This window comes from Centropristis striata, chromosome 12 (assembly GCF_030273125.1).
Source record: "Centropristis striata isolate RG_2023a ecotype Rhode Island chromosome 12, C.striata_1.0, whole genome shotgun sequence".
Classification (NCBI taxonomy): Eukaryota; Metazoa; Chordata; class Actinopteri; order Perciformes; family Serranidae; genus Centropristis; species Centropristis striata.
The window spans coordinates 6,407,933-6,421,334 of NC_081528.1; positions in this window are offsets into that span (position 1 = coordinate 6,407,933).

Sequence of the window (13,402 nt, forward strand, 5' to 3'; positions counted from 1 at the left end):
TCAGTCCTAAATCAACAGTGGTGCCCCAGGGGCTGATGGGATTGGTTGCTGATGGACGCTAATTACACCATCAGGAGGTCTGTGAGGGACGTGATTGGCTCTCAGAGGGTTTCAGGTTTTTCCTGGTGGACTTGAAATGAAAGAAAATACAGGTGATTACACTGTAGTATTGCTGTTTTTACTTCTTCCTCCGCTGCAACAGACTCGCTACTTACCTAAAAACTACTGTTTGTACTTCACTGACAGCAAATTACTTCCGAAATCCTTCTGAATACTTGAGAGGGTTCAGCGCTGTCATCGCTGCCTCGCAGACGAACGTTAGTGTCAGTCAGAGTTTCGTCAGATCAGAGTGACAGGAAGCTTCGTCTCCGACTCCTGACAGTCGACTTCAGGACGTCGGAGATGAAAGCAGCTGACAGATGGCGAGTCAGAGAGTCAACATGACGTCTTCATGTCTTTATGAGCAGGTCCTGCAGCGGGAATGTCGTCCAACCACGTTTCACTCTGATGTCTCTGCTGCAAAGACGGCTTTAAGATAACTTTGTCATTTCTGACATATTTTCAGGACATTTAGAGGATTAAAAAGCTGTCTGGTGTTTTAATATTAAATATTAAAATAAAAACAACAAGGATTTAACCCTCTGAACCCCAGTGTTGTGAAGAATTCGCAACACGTTTAAGGACTGTTGGAAAATTGAACATTTGCAGATAATGACAAATTTTTTTGCTGACATTTTTAAAGAAAAACACTTTTTTTTATACTTTTTGTTTTGGGTTTCAGAGGGTTAAGAATACTAGGAGAACAACAACATATTAAAAACATTGCATATTTACAAGCTAAGCTGGGGGTGGGCAACAATAACAAGGCAAAAATCACAACAAAAAAAGTAATAATAAAAAAAAAAGATGTCCATGTATATATCAGGCGGCAACCTCCGGGTCTAAGCAGGGAGGCAAACCAGGAAGTGCCTTAAGCTGCATTCTACCGAACATTCCAGCAGGGGGCGCTAAGTTTGGCTGCAAAAAAATTCTGTCCATTCATTTCAATGCAATGGTCTCAATCATCATCATTAGACAATTTGATGTTAATAGTTCAAATAATGGCCCCATTTAGAAGAAAATAGAAGATAAAGAATCGTATGATTTGGGGCGTGGCTACCTTTGATTGACAGGTCACTAACAAGGCGAGCCGTCATCAGGAGAGAAGCAGATTATATATTAGAAAAAAGGACGTTTACCGATTTGGTCTCATAACTTTGACCCTTTTTTACACTGTATTTTCACTTAATGACAGTTTATTTGAACGTTTTGTTCAGTAAAAATGTCTTGTTCAGCGAAACAACAAAAGAAAACGTTGGACAAAATCTAAAATGTACAAAATAAAATAAGCCATATTTTCCCTCAGAGATCAATAAACGGTTCACTTAGGCTTCATATTGTTCTCACGAGTCAAAACGGACCCAGTTTTACAATACATGGGTCTATACACCAATACATGTCCACAAATTTACTCAGTTTTGGAATTTTTCCACGTTATTTTGTGGCGAATAGATTAAAAACACCCAAATGTTTGATATAAAAACATTTGAAATCTAAATCCAGAAGATGGATTAACAAACACGAGTGCAGCTTCATCAACAAGGATTTATCCAAAAATGTATCTATAAAGATGCAGAAAAAGTATCTGTTTAACACCTTAAACACAAACTCAAACATGGTTTTAATCGTCTTCATCTTCCATTCAAAGCTATCAAGTTTATTACTAATATAAAGAAGTATCTATAAGGTTATAAAATGAAGTGAAAGAAGATCTGGAGAACAAAAGAAAGTCCTGCAGACTGAAACTGAGATTATTTGGGACGTCTGTGGACTTGTCTGTAAAGACAGCAGCTTCATATTGAAATGTTCTTTTTTAGCGGCGAGACGTGGAGGCCATTTTCACTGTAATGTTGGAGGTCGTGCTGAGACACAAAGTCCATCAGCGTCCCCATAAACACCCGCTGGGCCTCTGAACGCCGCCACTTTCACCTACATGTGACACACGAGGTGTTATTCTATAATGGAGTCAAGCTTCTCAGTCGAAACCTGTCGGTGTCTGCAGAACTTTAAACACAGAAATCCTGAAATAGACTAAACATTTAAAAAAAAAAAAAAAAAAAAAAGCAGAAAATTAATAACATTTTCCTGTTTGTGTGTTTTATTTTTTTTAGTGGAAAACCTTTCTGTTATCTCATAAAATGAGCAGAAAATGGAAAAGATCTGCAGTCTCTCATTTGCAAAATTTTAGGCCTTTTTTAAGCATGGAAAACTTTAATGTGAAAACAGGAAGTGAAAACAACAGCATTGTTTATATCAGGGGTCTCAAACTCAAATTACCTGGGGGCCGCTGGAGGCAGTATAAAAAAAGACACAAAATTACTAAAAAAAAGACACAAAATTACAAAAAATGACCAAAAAATGACAAAAAAAAAGACACAAAATTACCCAAAAATACACAAAATTACTAAAAAAAAGACACAAAATTACAAAAAAAGACACAGAATTACAAAAAAAAATAAAAAAATAAAATAACCAAACAAAGACACAACATTACATTACATTACATAACATTTCCACTTCTTCCGGTAACAACAACACAGCAGATAATAAACGGTCCGGTAGCAGCTGCCTTTCTTTTTGTTAACGTCGTCATAGAAACAAGTGAAACAAAGCTCCAGCTTGCGCAATAAAGGGACCTTCCACACACAACACGGTAAAGTGCCATTCATATAAAACTCACATTAAACTTTCATATCAAGGTGGGGGCCACAAAATATCGTCACGAGGGCCACAATTGGCCCGCGGGCTGTGAGTTTGAGACCCATGGTTTATACGATACAACTCAACAACAAACTTGTAGCAACACACACACCTGGAGACAAAGGGAGTGTCTATCAGCACACACACACACACACACACACACACACACACACACACACACACACACACACACAAAATGACCCAAAACATACACAAAATTACAAAAAAAGAAACCAAAGTATTGGAAAAAGACATAAAATGACCAAAAAAAGACACAATATTACTTAAAAAAAAGAAAGAAACAAAATTACATAGAAACAAGTGAAACAAAGCTCCAGCTTGCACAATAAAGGGACCTTCCACACAAAACACGGTAAAGTGCCATTCATATAAAACTCACATTAAACTTTCATATCAAGGTGGGGGCCACAAAATATCGTCATGAGGGCCACAATTGGCCCACGGGCCGCAAGTTTGAGACCCCTGGTTTATATGATACAGCTGCATTAACTCGACAACAAACTTGTTTTTCTTTTTGTTTTTGTTTTCTATCTCTTCCTGTTATCTGCTGCTCTCTGGACGTTCCTGACAGCGGTTAAACACATTTGAGGACAAAAAGCAGAACACGCCGTCAACATGGCGGGCTGCCGGGCGGGTAAACAAACAGCGGCGAGCAGGGAGGCGTTTAGCAGCTAATTGTCTTCACTGGGGAGCTGTTATGGCCTCAGTTAAAGCCTGTAAAGTCCCTCAGGCCTGGGGGTGGAAACATACGCTGCTACAGGAAGAGCCCAGGGGCACACACACACACACACACACACACACACACACCTTCACCTGGACACACACACACACACACACATACACATATACATTTGAGCAATCATGTGTGAGCAGAGAAACATCAACACACGCTGATGCAGAAATGAGAAGAAATGCATGTCCCTCAGCAACACACACACCTGGAGACAAAGGGAGTGTCTATCAGCACACACACACACACACACACACACACACACACACACACACACACACACACACACACACACACCTGAGGCCCCCTCCCACTCCTCCTCTTGACACCTGTCATCACTTTAGGTGTGGAATAAACATCCTCTGAGCTCGTCCAGCAGGTACGATCAGCAGATCAAAGACAGACGGTGACAGGACAGATCTCAGATCAGCTGACGGACGAGATCAGATTAAAGCTCCGAACAAACGATGGAAACGATCAATACTGAGACCAAACCAAACAACCAGTGCTAAAAGCATTAGTTTGCTGTTTAAAGCATTACTGACCAGTGATGTGGAGGAAATATTCAGATCCTTTACTGCAGTAAAATACTAGTTTTTCTCAGTCGCTTTGGTGCATTTCTCAAATCAAATGCATGTTTTTGTATGTATTTGTATTGTTGACCAATGTTTGTGACTATGTGTTGAAACGTTCTATGTGCTGCCGTTCTTGGCCAGGTCTCCCTTGAAAAAGAGATCTTGGATCTCAATGGGAAAAAACCTGGTTAAATAAAGGTTAAATAAATAAAAAAAATATTTACATTTGCACAACAGTTAATGCATTTCTCAAAACAATTAGTACAAACTGCAAAACCTAGTTGATAACCTGCAAAAGCGTGCCACTTGCTCAAAATGGATCCTAGCTCATTCCTCAAAAGCAAGTATTCATGTCAATGAAAGTGCCATCAAGATGAAAAGTGCTGACTCCATGTTTATGAATATTCAAATGGCTTTGTCATGTTTTCATTATGACAGTTTACTCTGTAAATGTTTCCCAATGCAAAAAAGTCAGATCTTGGTGACGCTACCTGAAAATACTCAAGAAAGCACTATATACTATTTAAAACTACAGTAAAGTTACACATTACTGTATTCAGTGAGGTAACTGAGTACAACACACTGAATATGTACGTTTCACATTTTTATTGCATATGCTCTTTTCAATTCTAATTTGCTTACAGCATTGTGCAAAAGGAAAAAAAAACACCCTTATTAACCTTATCTATCATTAAAAAACTCCTGAAGACCCAGCTCTTCAGAGAGCATCTTCTCTCCTAGCACCACACAATAATTCTACTCCTTAAAGAATTGTCACTAGCACTTATTGCTGCACTAATAGCTCTTACTGCACTACACCTTGATTGTTTGCTTTGGATAAAAGTGTCTGCTAAATGACTAAATGTAAATGTAAATTTAAAACAAACATAAAGTCCCTATGGGTAGAGCTGTAACACAGTACAGTGTTGTAGAAATGGTCCACACTATGTCCTGCTTGGTTCATATATGTTGTAAAGTGTTTATGGGTTTATGGATTCAGCTCTGAGTGATTATCATTGGTTGCAACTAATGCTATAGTTCATTTTGACATAAGTAATGATAATATTTCTATTGGAATGTGGACAAAGGAATTGATGGACTGTCTAGCTCTGGAGAGACTAACATACATTGTAAAAAAGAAAGAAAAAGACTTTACTCATTTGTGGAGACCTTTTATGCACTTTTTGGAAACTCAAAACCTTGGATTGGGATTAATTGTATTATTTTTATTATTGTTATTACATTTATTTAATTTTCTTTTTCTTTACTTTATTAGACATTGTTTCTTTGTCTGTTTGTTCTTGTATTTATTCATTTATTTTATTAAATTATTTATTATTTTAAACAGCAGAGAGTTGTATGAAAGCACTTGATGCATGTCCAAAAGCATTTGTAATTTGTTGTAAGGAATGAGAAACTGCTACTATGATGAGCACAAATGACTAAATGAGGGGTGTTCCCAGTGGCACACCTGGTAGAGCGCATACCACAGAGGCCCAGTCCTCGTAAGCGGCTGGGTTCGAATCCAGCTCGGAGCCCTTTCCCACATGTCTCCTCCTTTCACTCTCAATCTCTACTGTCAATAAAAGCTACAAAAAATGCCCAAAAAATATCTTTAACAAAAAAAAACAAATGACTAAATGGAGGTAGAACTAACTGTTGTGCAAATGTTAACCCTCTGATATCTGGGGCCAATTTGTCCTTTAAAAAATCGGTTAAAAATCTTCACCATGCCATGTTGGTATCAGTTGGTATCCTCACCTATATGTCCTGATAACTGATTTTTAACTTTGACTTACTTGATCAAAATTTTGAACCCAAAAGAAACAAATAAAAACATATAATCTGATCTTGTTGTACATGTTGCAAATATGAACACAGGTATCAAATATAACACATAACAGGTAAAATTAGGATAATATCTAGTTCTATATTTTAAACTAAATATATTTGACATTATCTCTGGTTTTACTTGGCTGAATATCATCCAAAAAAATCTGGTATGGAGTTTCAAGCCAGAACTTTATAGGGAAGCTGACGGCAAGACTCAATGTTGCTTCATTTTTATGTCTTCACGTCATGAAGAAGTAATGTGCAGGTGGTTCTATGGACTCCAGAGGGTAAATAGTGATGTGAGAAATGCACCAAAGCGACTGAGAAAAACTGTAATAACACACTATAAACTGCAACATTTTCCTTTTTGTTATCGACTAATTGGATGTAACTTGCAGCTTTCTTGTGGAAAAACTGTACATTTGGCCTCATTTAACAGCTCCACAACACTAAAAATAGACAAGATCAGTCGTAAAACTTAAAGGCAGACTTCTTCTACACTTCTTTTCCAGGTTTCTCAAATGGAAACGCCCACTCAGCTGATAACAAAAACTAGATTGCCGCAGTATGCTGTTCAAAAAAGTTATGAATGATGTCAACACCATTCTCTAGCTGTAGCTGTGTCAATGTTTGAAAAATAACGGCACAGAATATTCTGCCGTGGATGCCACGTTAGTTCAGATCCAAAAATCACTCAGTATGACGAAAAAACAGACCGAGGCATGTTCTGTGAGGTAAAATGACTGTTTTTGTCAAGGGAGTCTGGGGGATTTGAAGGGAATGGAATAACGGCTTCAGTTCCTGTCAGTAAGGACTATCTGACAGCAAGATAAAGTGGTAAAAAATATTGTTAACATACACTTGTTGCTAGTGTTAGGTGGTTCAAATCAGTTTTGCTGCCCAGGAGCGTTTCTCCCCTAGTATAAATATGTATATATGTAGAACTGTGGGTGCCTTAAAACCTCTAGACCCGATTCATCAGTCTGATTTCTTTCAGCCCTTTGTTTAGAACAAAACCTGCCATTGTGTTTTGCTGTAGATGACCCTGTCTGATGTACCTGTTCTGTGTGTATAATTATATGTTTGTGTTTTGTTTTTTCACTGACAAATCAATAAAAAAGACAGTTAAAAAAAACAACTAATACTGCATATTAACATTCAATCAGTGCAACATTTTTACACTTGAAAGCTCTCAAATCTGTTAAACAAAACATGAGTAATAAGCTAATTTAATTCATATTTGAATTAAATATGAATATAAAATTTGAATTAATATATTTGAAATTCATATAAGTACGTCTGAATGAATTGACTTGGCTCAATTACCACATAAATTGAGTAAATGTAACTGAAATATTATATTAACCATATGGAAAACTGAGTAGAAATCACTAAACAAACTGAGTAAATATAATTGAAAACATTTGTTGGATATAACTGCAAATTTGATTATGATTTACTTTAAAAAAATGTGTTGTACTGAGTGATTTTACACTTATTGTACACATAATGTGTTATTACAAATATTTAAACCATGTAATCTGTGAGTCAAATATTAATTTATCTTTGAAGAAGTAAACTTAATTTATACATGGATATTTTACACAAAGATTCCTGTTGGAGTTCTAATAATGAATTTTGATGTAGTCAACTCAAATACTCACCATGATGATATTCAGCATTTTTATTTAGTATGCATACCTTTATATTAATGTCACATTTACAGGCTCCTTCAATCATTTCTTAGAGTGTACCTACTTCAATCAAATGTCAATGTTTAGATTTGAATGCACAAAAAACTTGAACCAAACATAAAAAAAGGAAAAATGTCTTCCCTGTGATAAAACACATGAATGTCAAATATTTGTCCAACACTTTAATGCACAATAAATCCAAACAAAGTGCTTGCTGAAAATAATTGAGAAGTTTTCACAAAGTAATATAATCAAACCCACCATGATTGTAGTTTTCTTTAAAAATCTTGCCCATTATTAATACAAAAATGTATAAATGAGGCATTGAAATCTCGTCTGCACACAAGTTATTTATCGGGCTAAGAACAGCATTTGGTCTTGACCTCCAATGTTAATATTTCGAGAAAAATGTTGCAAATTTACTAGATTAAAGTGGCAAATCTACAAGAAAAAAAGTCGCAGATTTAACAGATTTAAAGTGGCAAAACTGTGAAAAAAAAGTCACAGATTTACAAGAAAAAAAGTGAAAAAAAAGTGTTTTTTTTCTAGCAGATTCACCACTTTAAATCTCATGAATCTGCACAATTTTTCCTCGTAGATTTGCCACTTTAATCTCGTAAATTTATTTCTCATAATATTACCTCCCCTCCCCTGTGTATGTTTTTTCTACACATTCTGGCAGTATGTAATATCCTCCAGTATTCTCTAGGGTTGAAATTTGGAAGTTGCAAGTATGTCAATGAGTGCTCTATTAAGGGTTAAAATACTTTTCATTCTGATTGAAGCTTTTAATTTCACACGTTACATGGAAGCGGTAAAATGTGACATTTAAAACTAAAATAGCCAGATAAATTGAGGATAAATCCTGCTGTTCAGCGGAGCAAAAAGCAGGATTTAAAGATAAAGTGATTGATGAGAATTAGCAGGAACAAGCTCTAACAGCTTCACTAAAGATAATTAAATTAAGCAACTCTGTGCAGTTGTTTTTACTTCCTGTCGTCTTTTTCCCTCTCATCTTTCTTGATTTTGAACCTGATCACCTTCGCTCCCCTCGTTAAATCTCCTCGTTCCACCGCTCCATAAATAAAAGGCGTTCCCGTCTGTCGTCTTCACTTCCTGCCTGCAGCTGTCTGACAGCTCGGCCCACCTCGACACTCAACCTGAGGGGAGGAGGGGGAGGGGGAGGGGGTTTACGGCTACTTAGCTGGTAATATATCGTCCTGGATGCCACAGGTGTCTTCCTAAAGTGGTCTGGATCAGATAAGAACACACCCTCCTCCTTTTTCCCGCCTCACACACTCCAGCCTGCCCTCCATCCCCCTTGTACACCCTGAAAGTCAGAGTGCTCCTGTAACCTTATATTTGTCACAACATATTGATATGACCAGGGGTCATATGGTTCCTTTGTTTTGTGTCTTGCAGGGCCTCCTGGTGCAGGTGATCCTCCCAACCAGAGGGAGGCGCTGCTTGTTTTCTTTCTGTCTCCTCTTTCTGTTTCCCAGGAGGTGGTTGGAGTCGGATTGGACAGCAGCTGATTGGACAGCTTTAACCCTTGATGCATCAGATAAATGAGGTTTTACATGTTTAAAATGTGTTAATGACATGAAGTTCAGAATAAGCATACAGTCATGGAAAAAATATTAGACCACCATTATCTTCATTTAAATGCCTGGTACAACTAAAGGTATACAAGGTCTGGACAAATATAATGACAACAACAAAAATTTGCTCATAAGAGTTTAATTTAACCCTCTAGAGTCCATGAAAGCACCGGCACATTCCTTCTTCATGATGTGAAGACATAAAAATTAAGCAACATTGAGTCCTGCCATCAGCTTCCCTGTAAAATTCTGGCTTGAAACTCCATAGCAGATTTTTTTTGTGATGATATTCAGCCATGTAAAACTGGAGATAATGTCAAATATATTTAGTATAAAATATAGAACTAGATATTATCCTCATTCTACCTGTTATATGTTGTATTTGCAACCTGTGTTCATATTTGCAACATGTACATTTCTGTGTTTTGAAACATAATTTTCAAGGTCAGATTTTATGTTTTCCTTAGTTTCTTTTGGGTTCAAAATTTTGTTAAAGTAAGTCAAAGTTAAAAATGAATTATCAGGACATATAGGTGAGGTAATGCTAAAAAAAACTGATACCAACATGGGATGGTGAAGATTTTTTAACAGACATAGCCGAAGATTTCAGACGGTAAAAGGATTGCTGTTGAGGACGCCTCCCTCTCTTGGCCCTGGTTTCCTGACTCCCAGCCAGACGACATAGTTGAAATTGTTTGTAGACTGTTGTTAGTAGCAAGGCCGACTCTACGCTGGGGCAAGAGGGGGCCGAGCCCCCTTAAATAAATGTCTTGCCCCCTCAAATCAAAATTTTAGAAGTTGAGAAAGCACATTTTAATATACTCACAAAATTAATATACATTACAATTTGACAAAATTATCTGCAATAGCGGAGAAATCTCCAAGAAACGGACACAAGATACATGGTTGTTGGTTGAAATCTGGATGAAGGATGTTTTATTTTATTTTTATTTTTCAGTTTCCCCCCCATGAGGGATTGCCACCTTATTGTGGTCAGGGGGTTTGTGTGCCTCAGTGACCTTAAGAGCTGAAGACCAGCAGGAGCTTAGTCTTCAGGTCTGAAGGTAGAGGCCTGAAGTGTAATCCACTTCTCCAGGTTGATTTCCATTGCTCGAGCCTTTTCCAATGAACATAGAGCGCCATTTAGTGGGCTCAGAAAATAAAGCAAATGGTTCATGAGGCTTCATTGGCACATCGCTACCTTTAGTTAATTGTGCAGTCCTGGTAGGTAGGTTTTTTTGTTTAATAACTGTTTTCTCCTGTTTTGTGTAGAGAGTTCAGGTAAGAAGCCTGTATTTTCTTTTACTTATATTTGTTTTCAGGTTAGTTAGATTTCAATGTGAGAGATGTTTTGTTTGTTATTTTGGTTATGCTCACCCTGATGCAAAATATTTATTGTTGTGTACAGTAAATTGGATTGGACTGCTTATCTGTCTACCCTCCTCTCTGGGAGTTGGGAAGGGGGGAGAGCACTTTATGTTGTGCACAGGTAACCCTAGGCCAGGGTGTAACAATATACATATGGGATACTTCGACATGTAGGCTGCCATGGTCAGGGATCGAACCACCAACCTTCCGATCGGTGGGAAACTGCTCTACCAACTGAGCCACAGCCGCCCCAATGTTATTGAAATTATTATAATTAGAATGGATCAAACTCGGACAATAGAACGAGTCGTTCGTTCTGATATACAGACGTTTCTTTACCGATTACATCCGGGCAGTTCAGTCCAATCCAATTTACTGTACACAACAATAAATATTTTGCGTCAGGGTGAGCCTAGCCAAAATAACAAACAAAACATCTCTCATATTGAAATCTAACTAACCTGAAGACAAATATAAGTAAAAGAAAATACAGGCTTCTTACCTGAACTCCCTACACAAAACAGGAGAAAACAGTTATTAAACAAAAAAAACCCTACCTACCAGAACTGCACAATTAACTAAAGGTAGTGATGTGCCAATGAAGCCTCATGAACCATTTTCTTTATTTTCTGACTCCACTAGATGAAGCTCTCTGATCAACAAAGGGCTAAAAACCCAATTGCTTACCATTGCTAAAGCCTTTTTCAATGAACCAAGGGCGCCACCTAGTGCGCTCAGAAAATAAAGCAAATGGTTCATGAGGCTTCATTGGCACATCACTAGTTTTAGGCCCAACGGCGTCAAGGGACGCACCTGGAAACTGTAATTCTACTATTTCACCAATTGGCATCAAACCTTTGTGCTTTTCCAACTATTTGCTATGTGCATCCGTTTTCACTAAAAGAATTAAACATATAGTAATAACTTCACCGTATACGTTGGCAGCAGATCCTCCCGGTTGAACCTTTATTCTTCAGAGTGAAGCATAGACCCCTGCAGGAAGGAAACATGAAAATAATGATATATTTTAGCAGACAGACGAAGCCGGGTAGTAAATTTCCAGACAGATGGACGGAGAGACAGACTCTGCACCTCCAGCTACAGCACGGTGGGATGTTTCTCTTCTCTTTTGAAAAATGGAAGGGAGGAAATTAGGTAACACGTGTGCATGTAGGAAACTGGGCTGTAGGTCATCATACCTGTCGAGGATAATAACAGGTATTTTAGCAGCAAGTGAGTCGATGATTGTAGCAGGAGGCATTTTCTTTTTTTCAGACGGAGGGAGGAGAAGCTCTGGCATTTGGAAGTGTAAACTAGTCGTGACAAGTGGCCATAAATTACCCTTTGAAACATCCATTAAAACTCATCTGACACAAATAGTCACTGATGCCATCCATCAACATACCTGAGTGACAGTGATGGCGTGATGGGCTGCCGTGGCTTTTCATTTTTGGACGCGACACAATGTGGAGAAGTCAGATTAAACATGCGAGCGAATGATTTAATCAGATATAAATGTTGTAAATTAATCTGAGATTACAAAACCACTCAACACACACGCTGTAAACCTGCCACGACAGACCAGATTAGAAACAGTAGATAGATAGATAGATAGATAGATAGATAGATAGATAGATAGATAGACAGATAGATAGATAGATACTGTAGATAGATAGATAGATAGATAGATAGATAGATAGATAGATAGATAGATAGATGTGGTAGTGTAGTGTAAACAACAACCAACATATTTACATAAATAAAAATAAGTTTGTACATGAAATTCTCAGTGCAGCCAAACAAATTTACTGACTTGAAACTGACTCAGTGTCCATCTAGGGCAGGGATGGGCAACTGGAGGCCCGGGGGCCGCATACGGCCCGCACCCTCACTTGAAGTGGCCCTCAGTACAACTACATGCATTTGAGCATGAAATCTTAAAAGTGCAGTGTAAAAATGCACAAAATTACTTCTTGCAATTAATGTTGGTCTGCTGTTCCGGCACTGAAAAAAAAAAATCACAGTCAGTGGTTATTTTTTATTTGCTTCAAACCTTTTGTATTCCTATTTATACTGTTAAACATGCATTTGAGCATGAAATATGTTAAGTTACTGCACTGTTAACATATTTAAAATTGCAGTTTCATCACATCTGGTTAAGTGCACGGTCCTATATGTGGCCCTGTGGTCGTGTCCATGAAAAATTGTGGCCCCTTCCAGCATTTAAGTTGCCCATCCCTGGTCTAGGGTGTCAAGCCATTATAATATGTGTTTCCCACAGGAAATTTTGTGACTTTGATGGTGAGAACAAAACTTACAAGGGGGGTCCTGGGGGGCATGGTCCCCCGGAGAAACTTTTGCCCTAAAAGCCAAAATTTGGGCAATTTAGAGTCATCAATTAAACCTAAGTGCATGTTTTTGGACTGTGGGAGGAAGCTGGAGAGAACCCGCGCTGACACGGCGAGAACATGCAAACTCCACACAGAAGAGTGTGGAGTCGAACCGGCGACCGTCTTGCTGTGAGGCAAGAGTCCTAACCACTTCATTATATTTTGGATTTTTATTTTTATCCGACAGCATCCATCATATCAAATTACAGGACAACCAATGAAGAAGAACTGTCAAAAAACGTCAGGAGTTGGCAAAATTGATACCAGAGACAGTTTTGTTTGGGTATAAAAACTACAAAGTGGTCAACAAAAAACGAATTGCAATATGCAAAACATGCAGGTCGAAGATTACAGACGGAAACGCATCAACTTCCAACTTTGTCCGACATTT